General features: G+C 38.0%; 1 long non-coding RNA gene across 11 annotated transcripts in view; it reads right to left on the minus strand.

The window, feature by feature from the left end:
• LOC111178576 (uncharacterized) overlaps positions 1-12,310 on the minus strand; it is a 76,639-nt gene that overhangs the window by 20,465 nt on the left and 43,864 nt on the right. For 2 of the 11 annotated variants that reach the window (XR_016392597.1, XR_016392604.1), the window contains one exon: positions 1-12,310. This exon is cut by the window's right edge and continues 27,050 nt beyond it. The exons of the other annotated variants lie outside the window; for them this stretch is intronic. This is a non-coding gene — a long non-coding RNA (uncharacterized LOC111178576). 11 annotated transcript variants of the gene reach the window in all.

Consider the following 12,310-nt stretch of genomic DNA (forward strand, 5'->3'; position numbering starts at 1 on the left):
GGAGAGAGGATTTTATGAATCTCTTGCCAAGGATCTTTCAGGTCAAGGTCAAGCCATGGATCTTTTCACATTATGCCTTCAAGAGACCAGCATCCAAAGTGACTGTTCAAGAGACCCAGAGGGTCACACCTTAGTAGTAGAGCTAAACTAGCCCAGAATAGAGACTACTCCAGATATACCCTTAAACACTTAAAAAGAAGCCATGAAAGGATCAAACCAATCTGATCTTCCAGGACTTTAACTAGCTTCCAGAACAAAACCAACATTCTTTAAAGGAGGATAGCTAAGTTCAGATACTCAATGATCTAACAACTCAATGTTCAGGATCCAAAAAAAATACTAGACATGCCAAGAATCAGGAAATATGACCCATAACCAGGAGGAGAAAGAGAGTCAATAGAAAAAGACCCACCAATGACAGACATGGTGGAATTAGTATTCAAAGACAATGAAATAGCTATTACAAACATGCTCAACATGTTTAAGGATCTTCAAGTAATATGAATATAATCAGGAGAGATAGTGAAGACATAAAGAACCAACTGGAACTTCTAGAGATGAAAATTAAGATATCTGAAGTGAAAAAATACACTGGGTGGGACTAACTGCAGCTTAGACATGGAAAAAGACCAGGGAACCTGAAGATGTAGCAGTACAAACCATTCAATCTGAAACATTAACTAAATAAATAAATAAATGAGGCCTCAATGACCTGGGGATAATATAGAGTGGTTCATTATATGTTTGACTGGAGTCCCAGAAAAGTGTGTGTTGGCAGGAGGAGAGGAGAGGGAGACAGAAAGATATTTGAAGAAATAATGGCTGAAAAACTTCCAAATTTAATAAAAACTATGAACCCACAGATCTAAGAACCTTAAGGAACCTGAAGTAGCATAAACACACACACACACACAATAACATCAAAGTACATCAAAATCAAATTTCTGAAAGACAGTGATAAAGAGAAAATCTTAAAATCAGCCAGAGGAAAAAGGCACATGGTGTACAGAGGAATAAGGATAAGAATGAGAGCAGATTTCAGAAATGATGCAAGTCAGAAGACCATGGACATCTTTAAATTGTAGAATGAAAGAAAAAATACTGTCAACATAGAGTTCTATATCCAGCAAAAATCTTATTTAAAAATTTTACCTTAAGGTGAAATAAAGACTTATTAAGACAAACAAAAGCTGAGAGGCTTTGCCAGTTAACATCACTGTAAGTATTGTTAGAGGAAGTTCTTTAGATAGAAGAAAAATAAAACCAGATGGAAACTTGGATCTAAAAAAGGAATGAGGAGTACAAGAAATGGTAAATATGTGGGTAAATATGCAAGTATTTTTTCACTTTTAAATCTCTTCTATGACTAATTAACTATATAAAGCAAAAATAAACATGTGTTCATAACTTATGCAGAAATAAAATGTATGACAACAATAGCACAAAGGATGGAAGGGGAAAATGGAAGTATATTGTTATAAGGTTATTATACAATATTCAAACATTATTAATTAAAGTAAACTTGGTAAGTTGAGGATATATATTATAAACATTAGCACAACCACTAAAAGCTAAAAGGTAGAGGTATAGCTAAGAAACCAATAGCAGGAAATAAGGGTAAAAAATGAACAGAGAACAGATGGGATAAATAGGGAACAAACATCCAGATGGTAGATTTAATCACAACCATTACATGTAAATGGTTACAAACACTCGAAATAAAAAGAATGAATTAGATCCAGCTGACAGAAGGGAATTCCTGATGCGCTGTGAAGTGGAAAAAGCAACATACAGAGTTGCTGTTAGTATTTGTTTGTCTATGGGTAGTAGGAGGGAGAGGTGAGGGAAAAACAAAAGGAGACTGACAAAATGGAAACAGATGCATGATAAAATAACAAGAAGTGTTAAATATAATCTATGACGGTGTTGTTGATAATAAAAATGTGTTCTGAACATAGACCAGGATCAGAAGATGACATGAACAAGTGAAAACACTGAATTGACCTAGGATGTGATTGTGGTTAATTTTATTCTTAGATTCTTGACCTTCCGTATAGCTTTTATAACAAAATATTGAAATTTAAAAATAAATGTATGAGGTTTGAAGATACAGAAAATCATGACTCAAATTCCTTTTATAGTGAGTGGTTCTTTGACTCTCTAGTTTCGTGGAAGGAAAATGAAGACCTTTTGTGCAATAATTCTCCCAAGATAGTTCCAGCCCTGTAAATGCTTTAGCATCTTATCTGGTATTAGCACAGGGCACTGGCTGTTGTTGTAGGTAGTCATTAAACATGGCAAGAGACTCCACCTGAAGCGAGAGTCGGTCAGAGTTCTTTGGTTGCAGGTAACAGGAACTGACTTTGGCTGACTTAAAGGAAAGAAAATCATTGGGAAGACCAGAAAATTAGTCTTGGAATTGAGGCAGCTCCAGAAGGAGCAAGCAGGAATTCCAGGGATGGTCAATAGCAGCAGCAGTCTGGTTGGGTTGCTTCCACTGGAACTAGTGAATTCCAGTCTTACTTCAAACCTACATCACTGGCTCAAGTGTCAAAGTCCCAGAAAAAAGCCCTGGACTCAGCATGTGCTCACTCTCTAGATACACTAGGACCTCCTAGGAGGTGCGCAGGGCCGCTTAGGGTCAGGGTAGCAGGAGGGCTGCTTCCCGTGATCACAGTTCTACCAAAACCACATGCACACAGAGAGGGAAGGCTGTTTCCCCAAAAGAATTCAGGGTGTTCTAAGGAAGGGCTCATGGACACTGGGTGACCAAAACATACCTTTCTTGGTACTGGAAAAAGGAAGAGGAATCATGGGGAAATTTTCACAGGGTTGAGCGTCATCCCAAGAATGTGGAGTCTACCTGCAACGCAAGATCCCACTGCATTCCTGAGTCTGGGGTCCAAATTGAGGAGGGCAATGTTTGCAAATGCTTTTGTGCTGTGAATCTGTGGGGATTGAATTTATGGTCCAAAGCCCAATATAATAGACATGATAAGGCTTGCCTTTAGCCTGAAGGAATTTGATATAGTGGTTCGTGTTGGTGGCTTATTTATAAATATATGAATTTTTTCAATATAAATTTGTTTCAGTCTCTCATCTCAAGTGCTCCCATAAATATGTATTAATTATTATGGGTTTTTTTTTTTTCTGATGGGGCTCTAAAACTGACCAGAAAGAAACCACATTAATACATTTGGGAAAAAGATATTCTAAATATAATAAATGTTGCTGGGTGATATGAAATGACATGGCACGTTTAAATTAAACCTTGAAGAAGAGTATAGGCAGGTGGGCAAGTCAGGAAAATCATTAAGGAAACGAAGCAAACTGTTGAAATTCTGTGCCCCACAAAAGAATAGCCATCTTGCAGATGGGCTTATAGTTGAAGAAAGCAATAAATAATCACTGAAGGAGAAAGTAAGGGTTAAATAAAGAATAAATGAAATGGAAATGGGAAGTGTTTGCTTTTGAAAACATTTGGACTCAAGATCCATTCCCAGCTTCTCAGAATGATAGGGGCTCCTGTGTGCCTGCTCAGGGTGATGCTCTGTCTTTTCTCCAGGAACAGAAGTACTATTTACGATGTTTGTGTTAAGAAATTCCAGGGCTCCTACGGAAATGTACTCTGACCTCTTACACAACATTTTTACTTAAGCCAGAGCAAAGGAAATAATGGACGTTGAGAGATCAAATGGCTGCCTTCCACTCTGTTCCCTTTAAAAATCAGTAATTTTTATGTACTTCTTTTTCTTCTTAAGGAAGCAGCATCTGGCTTCATGGAATTTGGCAGAGTTAAGCATACTGTTCTAGTTATGTTGATTTTTAAATACAAATAAGATTGGAAAATGGCAACTAAAGTTGAACCATCTGAGTAAGAATGAGGATAATGAAAGCCAGTGAGACTGAACCATGCATTTTTAGTTAGGTCTTTGTAGGTCATCTTTTCCCTCTCCCACCCACAGTCATACAGATGAAAACATGACATCACATGATTTGACACAATTTTTCTGTTCAAACATTTGTGGGAACTTTCTATATAATTTCTTATTTTGAAGTGCTATTTTTTACACAATTCTTTTATAACAGTGTTGTATGAGGTTAGAATTAACATCTACCATACAGATAAAGTCTGTTATGACAGGACTGATCACATGGAAATATGTGTAGGGGACATGTAGCTGCAACTATGTGCTGAAGTTCATCTTTGGACTAAATTTAGAAAGGTGAAGGATTGGATATATAGCTTTTAATCCTTTCCTCATCTTTAGAAAATGGGCCCATTTCCAGGCCAGGGCCAGGATTATGTCTTAGAAATTTGTGCCCACGTGAAGCATGCTTAAGAAGATTATTCGTACCATGAAGGCTCTTAACAGAATTAATCTTAAGCCTGAGTATGACCCAGACACTGGTCTGGGCTTCTAGTGTCACAGGATATTACGTGCGCCCAGAATAAAATAAATTGCTCAATAATGCAATGGGATGATTTGCTCAACAATTCAGTAATAAAAATACCTTCATGAATACAAGTCATATGACTTATTTCACAAATATTGTCTTAGTTTATCATGCATGTATAATCATTCACAAGGTTTAGATACGAAAATGAAGCTAATAGAGGCAAGTGACTTGTCTAAGAACTCATGCTGAGTGAGTGCCTGGCACACAAGGATCTATTTTGCTAAGTGGATTAATGAAGTGTTGTAGCAGATCCTTTGTCTTCTGGTCAACTGCTTACGAAATGTACAAATGAAGACAAGCATACCTGCCATAATATACAGCAGTGTTGAAAAGAAGAAAAGCATAATAGAAATGTCACTTTTAGAAAACTTTTGCAGGACTTTGGTAGCCTTTTGTAAGCTAATTTTGAAAAGATGGCAGGCAGTGGAGCTGTCCTTGGTGCTGAACCTTCCATGAGGCGAACAGGTTAGAGGATGGCCTCAACCAGTTTTCCTACATATTTTCTTCTGGGCTTCTATTACCAATGACAATACTATCAATAAAAAATTGTATTTCTAACAAATTTTCCTTTCTAAATATTTTAAGGATTTTATAATATTTTTAATTATAGCTTTGTTATTATTTTAAAAGGTAAATTTAATGCTATAATTCACTAGATTTTAGTATAGTCACAAAGTTGTGGAATTATCACCATTATGTAATTTTAGAATATTTTTATTACTGCTGAAAAAAGAAAAAACCCAAAGAAACCCCTCTCCTCAGCCTCTTGAACCAGGAATCTACTATCTCTATAGATTTGCCTGTTCTGGACTTTTCATATAAATGGAATCATACAATATGTGGCTATTTGTAACTTACTTCTTTCACATAGCATACTGTTTTTGAGGACTATCCATGTTGTGATATGTATCAATACTTCATTAAGTTTACTGACAAACAATAATCCATTGTATGAATATACCACATTCTATTCATCAGTTAATGAACATTTAAATTGCTTCTCCTTTTGGGCTATGCTGCTGTGAACATCTACGTACAAGTTTTTTTGTGCGGCTATATGTTTTCAGTTCTCTTGTGTGTATACTCAGGAATGGAACTGCTGGGTTATATGACCTTTTTAATATTTTGAGGATCTGTCAAACACTTTTCCAAAGCAGTTGCCACCAGCAATGCATGAGTATTCCAATTTTTCCTCATCCTTATCAACAACTGTTATTGTCTGTTTTTTTAATATTAGTCATCCTAGTGGGTGTGAAATTGTATCTCATTGTGGTTGACTTGCATTTCTCTAATGACTAATGACGTTGAGCATCTTTTCATGTACTTATTGGACACCTGTCATCTTCTTTGGAGAAATGGCCATTCAAATTTTTTGCACATTTTTAAAAATTTGGGTGGTTTTTCTTTTTATTGTTAAGGTGAAAGAGTTTTTTATATATTCTAGATACAAATCCTTTATCAAATATATCATTTAGAAATATTTTCTCTCGCACTGTGGGTTGTCTTTTCACTTTCTTGATAGTGTAAATGACTGTTTTCAACACAGTGATCCTTCTCTGATGGAATATTACTCAGCCATAAAAAAGAATAATGCCATTTGTAGCAACATAGATGGACCTAGAGATTATCATACTAAGTAAAACAAGTCAGACAGAGAAAGACAAATATATGATGTCACTTATATGTGGAATCTAAAAAATAGTGCAAACAAACTTATTTACAAAACAGAAATGGACTCACTGACATAGAAGACAAACCTATGGTTACCAAAGGGGAAGGGGAGAGAGATAAATTGGGAGTATGGGATTTACAGATGCACACTACCACATATAAAATGGGTAAACAAGAAGGATTTACTATATACAGGACAGGAACTGTATACAATATCTTGTAATAACCTATAATGGAAGATAATTTTTTTTTTTTTCGGTACGTGGGCCTCTCACTGCCGTGGCCTCTCCCGTGGCAGAGCACAGGCTCCGGACGCGCAGGCCCAGCGGCCATGGCCCACGGGCCCAGCCGCTCTGCAGCATGTGGGATCCTCCTGGACCGGGGCAGGAACCCACGTCCCCTGCGTCGGCAGGCGGACTCCCAACCACTGCGCCACCAGGGAAGACCGGAAGAGAATTCTTAAAAAGGAGATATATATATAGATATAGATATAGATATATATATATACACACACACACACACACACACATATGTATAATCAAATCACTTTGAGGTACACCTGAAACTAATACAATATTATAAATCAACTGTACTTCAATTTAAAAATTGTAGAAAAAGAACAGAAATACACAAATAAGAAAAAAAAAAAGAATTCCAGTATCTATGCTCCAAGTAGCTCATTATGAAGGAAGGAACTCATTTACAACATAATTGTTGGCAAATATTATATGAAAGAAAAATTTTAGTGGCTCTCTGATAAAAGGCTTGCTTATAAAACTGGACGATGCAGAATGTGTGGCATCTGTTCCCTGCAGGAGAAGAGGTGTGCCTCACTATAACACTGTACTTTTCTCATTGTGTGGAACCTACTCTCCTATCAATAAAACAAACTCTGCTTGAAAATGATAGCCAAGGAAAAAAGTGATGGAAGCATAGAACTGTTTTATATACTAGTAAGTATTAAACCCCTGTTTTCAAATTTTATTTGGCCATAAAATATATTCCTCTCACACAATCAGAGAAAGATTAAACTATTTTTTAATTGGAAAATATTTACATCGGCAAGAGCTTTTCTCCCTTATTGGAAAGCAGAATAAAAAAAAAGAGTCTAGTGAGTTAACTGAGATCAATTTTATTCCTTTAAAAAGTTTCAAGGTTGAGAGATCAAGATGGTGTAATAGAAGGATGTAGAGCACACCTCCTCCCACAGATACATCAAAAATACATCTGCATGTGGAACAGTTCTCACAGAGTACCTGCTGAATGCTGGCAGAATATCTCATACAACTAAAACTACAAGAAAGATAACTATTTAACCAGATAGGGTGAAAGGAAAAAAAAAAAAGGAATTAGGATGGACCTGCGCCCCTGGGAGGGAGCTGTGAAAGAAGGCTTTCCTCACCCTGGGAACCCCCTTCACCAGTTGGGAGATCATCTGGGACAAATAGGGAGCTTCAGAGGCTCACAGGAGAGTGCAGCCCCTGGCTTATGGCAGGCAGAACAGAGACAGACCAGAACAGACGGTCCTGGACACCTCACTGCACTCCCCAGCCTGAGATGTACATCTGCTGGTGTGTGCAGGGTCTTGGTGCTGAAACTCAGGCTTCAGCGGACAGACCTGGGGAAAGGACTGGGGTTGGCTGCAGGGAGACAGCCCAAAGGAGCTGGAGTGTGGTCCAGGTCGCAACTGGGGGTGTGCTCAGGACAGAGCCCAGGTCTGCCATAGCAGCCCCATTGTTAACATGTGCAGGGAGTGAGGGGTAGGGCCCTGAGAGAGCAGCCTCATTCTATGAGTGCCTACAGCAGGCATGGATCTGCCTCTACAAGCTCTGGGAGCATGCAAGTGCCAGTGGGTTGCTGACACACAGAGGCAGGGCTGAAGTCTGAGCTGATCCCTGGGTCCATGTGACTTTGAAGCAGGGCTAAAATCTGCAGAGCCGTATCCCTACAGCTGTATGACATTGGTGATTTACACCACCAGGGCCTTTGTAAACTTAGCACCTATGGGACATCCAAGTGGATTACTGGTGCTCCCATGGCTAGGGTGGGTCTGGTGTTAGCAGCTGCAGGCTTTGCAAGTGTAAGCATGCAGGGGTGCAGCTGCGGTCCGGGCTGATTCCATAGCACCCAGGGGTAGAACTGTGGTGGGTCGCAGTGCCTGATCAACGTATCTGTGCTGGTGGCTTTGTGAGCATGGAGCCTAAAGAACATCCAGGCTGGTTGCCAGAATTCCCACAGCTGAGGTGGGACCAAGGGCAGTATACTTTCTGAGCATGCATGGGTGACAGGCAACCCCACAGAGCACACTTCCAGGTGGAAAGCTCTTATGAAGGAATACTCAGTGGCTCCTCTTGCAGTGGAAGTACTCCAGTACCATCAACCTCAAACTGCAGCTCAGAAACAGATCTGAGAGCTAATACTTCAACAAATAAGGAGCAGACCCTGCCCCCAATAGGGCTGTGACAACCACAGAGCAAAGAGGAGGCCCCACTCAACATCCAGTGCAGGCTGCGGTCACCACAACATCAATCAAGTCCCCTATGAAGGAGACAACACTCAGCACACACTGAGGAAAGATGTGGAAGGCATCCATACTAAAAACAGTCTTCACCCCCAAAATACAAGACTCATGCAGGTTACACAGGGATGCTCCCACACCCTCAAGAACACAGTGGGTAAATTCATACAGTCAGAGAAATATAAGAAAAATGAAGAAGCAGAGGAACCAGTCTCAATTAAAAGAATAAGAGAAATCCCCAGAAAGAACAAACAATGAAAGAGACCTCTCCAGACTGCTAGATCACGAGTTCAAAATGGAGGTAATAAAAATACTGAAGGAATTAAGAAAGGCTATCGATAGAAATGCAGATCACTGTAACAAGGGGCTAGAAACTATAAAGAGGAGCCAAGAAAAATTAGAAAATTCATCTGCTGAGACAAAAGCCAAGCTAAAGGCAATAAATAGCAAACTAGATAATATAGAACAATGAATAAGTGATCTGGAAGGTAAAATAATGGAAATCACCCAGTGAGAAGAGCAGACAGAAGGACAAATGAAAAAAAGTGAAAGCATTGTGAGACCTATGGGACAATATAAAGCAAGCCAATCTACACATAATAGGGATCCCAGAAGGAGAAGAAAGAGAAAAGGGGATCAAAAATGTATCTGAAAAAATTATGGCTGAAAACTTCCCAAACCTAAAAAAGGGAACAGATATCTAGGTACAGGAAGCACAGAGGGTCCAAAACAAACCTACACCAAGACATATTATAATTAAAATGGAAAAAGTTAAAGATAAAGAGAAGATTCTAAAGGTAGCAAGAGAAAAACAAAGAGTTAGTCACAAGGGAATCCCCATAAGGCTATAAGCTGATTTCTCTACAGAACCATTGCAAGAGAGAAGTGGCAAGATATATTCAAAGTCCTGAAAGGGAAAAACCTGCAACCTAGGATACTGTGCCCAGCAAGATTATCATTTAGAATAGAAGGAGAGATAAAGAATTTCTCAGACAAGCAAAACGCAAAAGAAGGGGAATGTAAAAAAAAAACCCTTTAAAATTCGCATCCAAAAAAATAAAATACTTATGAATAAGCCTGACTGAGGAGGTGAAAACTTATATGCTGAGAACTATAAAACATTAATAAAGGAAACTGAAGATGATTTAAAGAAATGGAAAGATATCCCATGCTCTTGGATTGGAAGAATTAAAATAGTTAAAATGATGATACTACCCAAAGCAATCTACAGATTTAATGCAATCTCTATCAAATTACCCATGACAGTTTTCACAGAACTAGAACAAATAATCCTAAAATTTATATGGAACCATAAAAGACCCAGAATTGCCAAAGCAATCCTGAGGAAAAAGAATGAAGTAGGAGGCATAACCCTCCCAGACTTCAGACAATACTACAAAGCTACAGTAATCAAAACACCATGTTACTGGCACAAAAACAGACATATGGATCAATGGAACGGCATAGAGAGCCCAGAAATAAACCCACACACCTGTGGTCAATTAATCTTCGATAAAGAAGGCAAGAATATACAGTGGAGAAAAGAGTCTCTTCCGTAAGTGGTGCTGGGAAAGCTGGACAGCCGCATGTAAATCAATGAAGTTATAACACATCTTCACACTATAACAAAAATAAACTCAAAATGACTTAAAAACTTAAATATAAGACAGGGCATTATAAAACTCCTAGAAGAGAACATAGGCAAAACATTCTCTGACATAAATCATAGCAATGTTTTCTTTGGTCAGTCTCCTAAGGCAATAGAAGTAAAAGCAAAATTAAACAAATGGAACCTAATCAAACTTATAAGCTTTGCACAGCAAAGGAAACCATAAACAAAATGAAAAGACGGGGCTTCCCTGGTGGCGCAGTGGTTGAGAATCTGCCTGCTAATGCAGGGGACACGGGTTCGAGCCCTGGTCTGGGAGGATCCCACATGCTGCGGAGCAACTAGGCCTGTGAGCCACAACTACTGAGCCTGTGCGTCTGGAGCCTGTGCTACGCGACAAGAGAGGCCGTGATAGTGAGAGGCCCGCACACCGCGATGAAGAGTGGCCCCCGCTTGCCACAAACAGAGATAGCCCTCGCACAGAAACGAAGACCCAACACAGCAAAAATTAATAAACTCCTACTCCCAACATCTTAAAAAAAAAAATGAAAAAACGACCTACACACTGGCAGAAAATATATGCAAATGATGCGACTGACAAGGGATTAATTTCCAAACTATACAAACAGATCATACAACTCAACAAAAAAAGCAAACAATGCAATCAAAAAATGGACAGAAGACCTAAACAGACATTTCTCCAAAGAAGACATATAGATGGCCAACAGCACATGAAAAGCTGCTCAACATCACTAATTATTAGAGAAATGCAAATCAAAATTACAATGAGATCTTACCTCACACCAGTCAGAATGGCCATCATCTTAAAAATCTAAAAATAACAAATGCTGGAGAGGGTGTGGAGAAAAGGGAACCTTCCTACACTTTTGGTGGGAATGTAAACTGGTGCAGCCACTATTATGGAGAACAGTATGGAGGTTCCTTAAAAAACTAAAAATAGAGTTACCATACGACCCAGCAATCCCACTACTAGTTATATATCCAGAAAAGATGAAAACACTAATGTGGTAAGATACATTCACCCCAATGATCATAGCAGCACTATTTACAACAGCCAAGAAAGGGAGGAAACCAAAGTGTCCATTGATGGATGAATGGATAAAGAAGATGTGGTATACACACACACACACACACACACACACACACACACACTGGAATATTACTCAGCCATTAAAAGGAATGAAATAATGCCATTTGTAGCAACATGGATGGACCTAGAAATGATCATACTAAGTGAAGTAAGCCCAACAGAGAAATACAAATATCATATGATATCACTTATATGTGGAATCTAAAATATGATACAAATGAAATTATTTTCAAAACAGAAATGGACTCACTGACATAGAAAACAAACGTATGGTTACAAAGGGGAAAGGGGGTGGAAGAGGGATGAAGTAGGAGTTTGAGATTAGCAGATACAAACTACTATATACAAAATAGATAAAAAAGGATTTACTGTATAGCACAGGGAACTATATTCTATATCTTGTAATCACCTAATGGAAAAGAATATGAAAAAGAATATATACTCATATATATATATATACACATATATATATATAACTGAATCACTTTGTTACACACCAGAAACTAACACATTGTAAATCAACTATACATCATTAAAAATAAAATAAATTTAATTTTAAAAACTTTCAAATATAGCATTTATCCAACACCTACACTGAGTTGAAAAATATCTTCTCATATCCCTGAGCTAAAAATATATTTTCCCTACATGGGCAGTTTTCCATTATTTGTTTCAGTTAAGGGAATGTTCTTCCTTCTGCTAAAAATCAATAATTGCTATCAGTATAATTGAAGAATCATTCAAACATTCAAAGTTTGATTTGTTCATAAGGGTAAATGATATTTATTAATCTTTATTTTTAAATGCTTATTTTGTTGGACAGAAAATGAGAGTTATCTAATAGCTTAATTTACAAACATCTGAAATTCACTATTAATTTATTTAGCTTTCAAAGTGTTTTCCCCTAGTATCTTAAAGTCATTACAGGGCCATCTGAAAT

This window comes from Delphinapterus leucas, chromosome 3, assembly GCF_059928025.1.
Source record: "Delphinapterus leucas isolate spDelLeu-1000000601 "Yukka" chromosome 3, BTC_Dleu_Yukka2, whole genome shotgun sequence".
NCBI classification, from domain to species: Eukaryota; Metazoa; Chordata; class Mammalia; order Artiodactyla; family Monodontidae; genus Delphinapterus; species Delphinapterus leucas.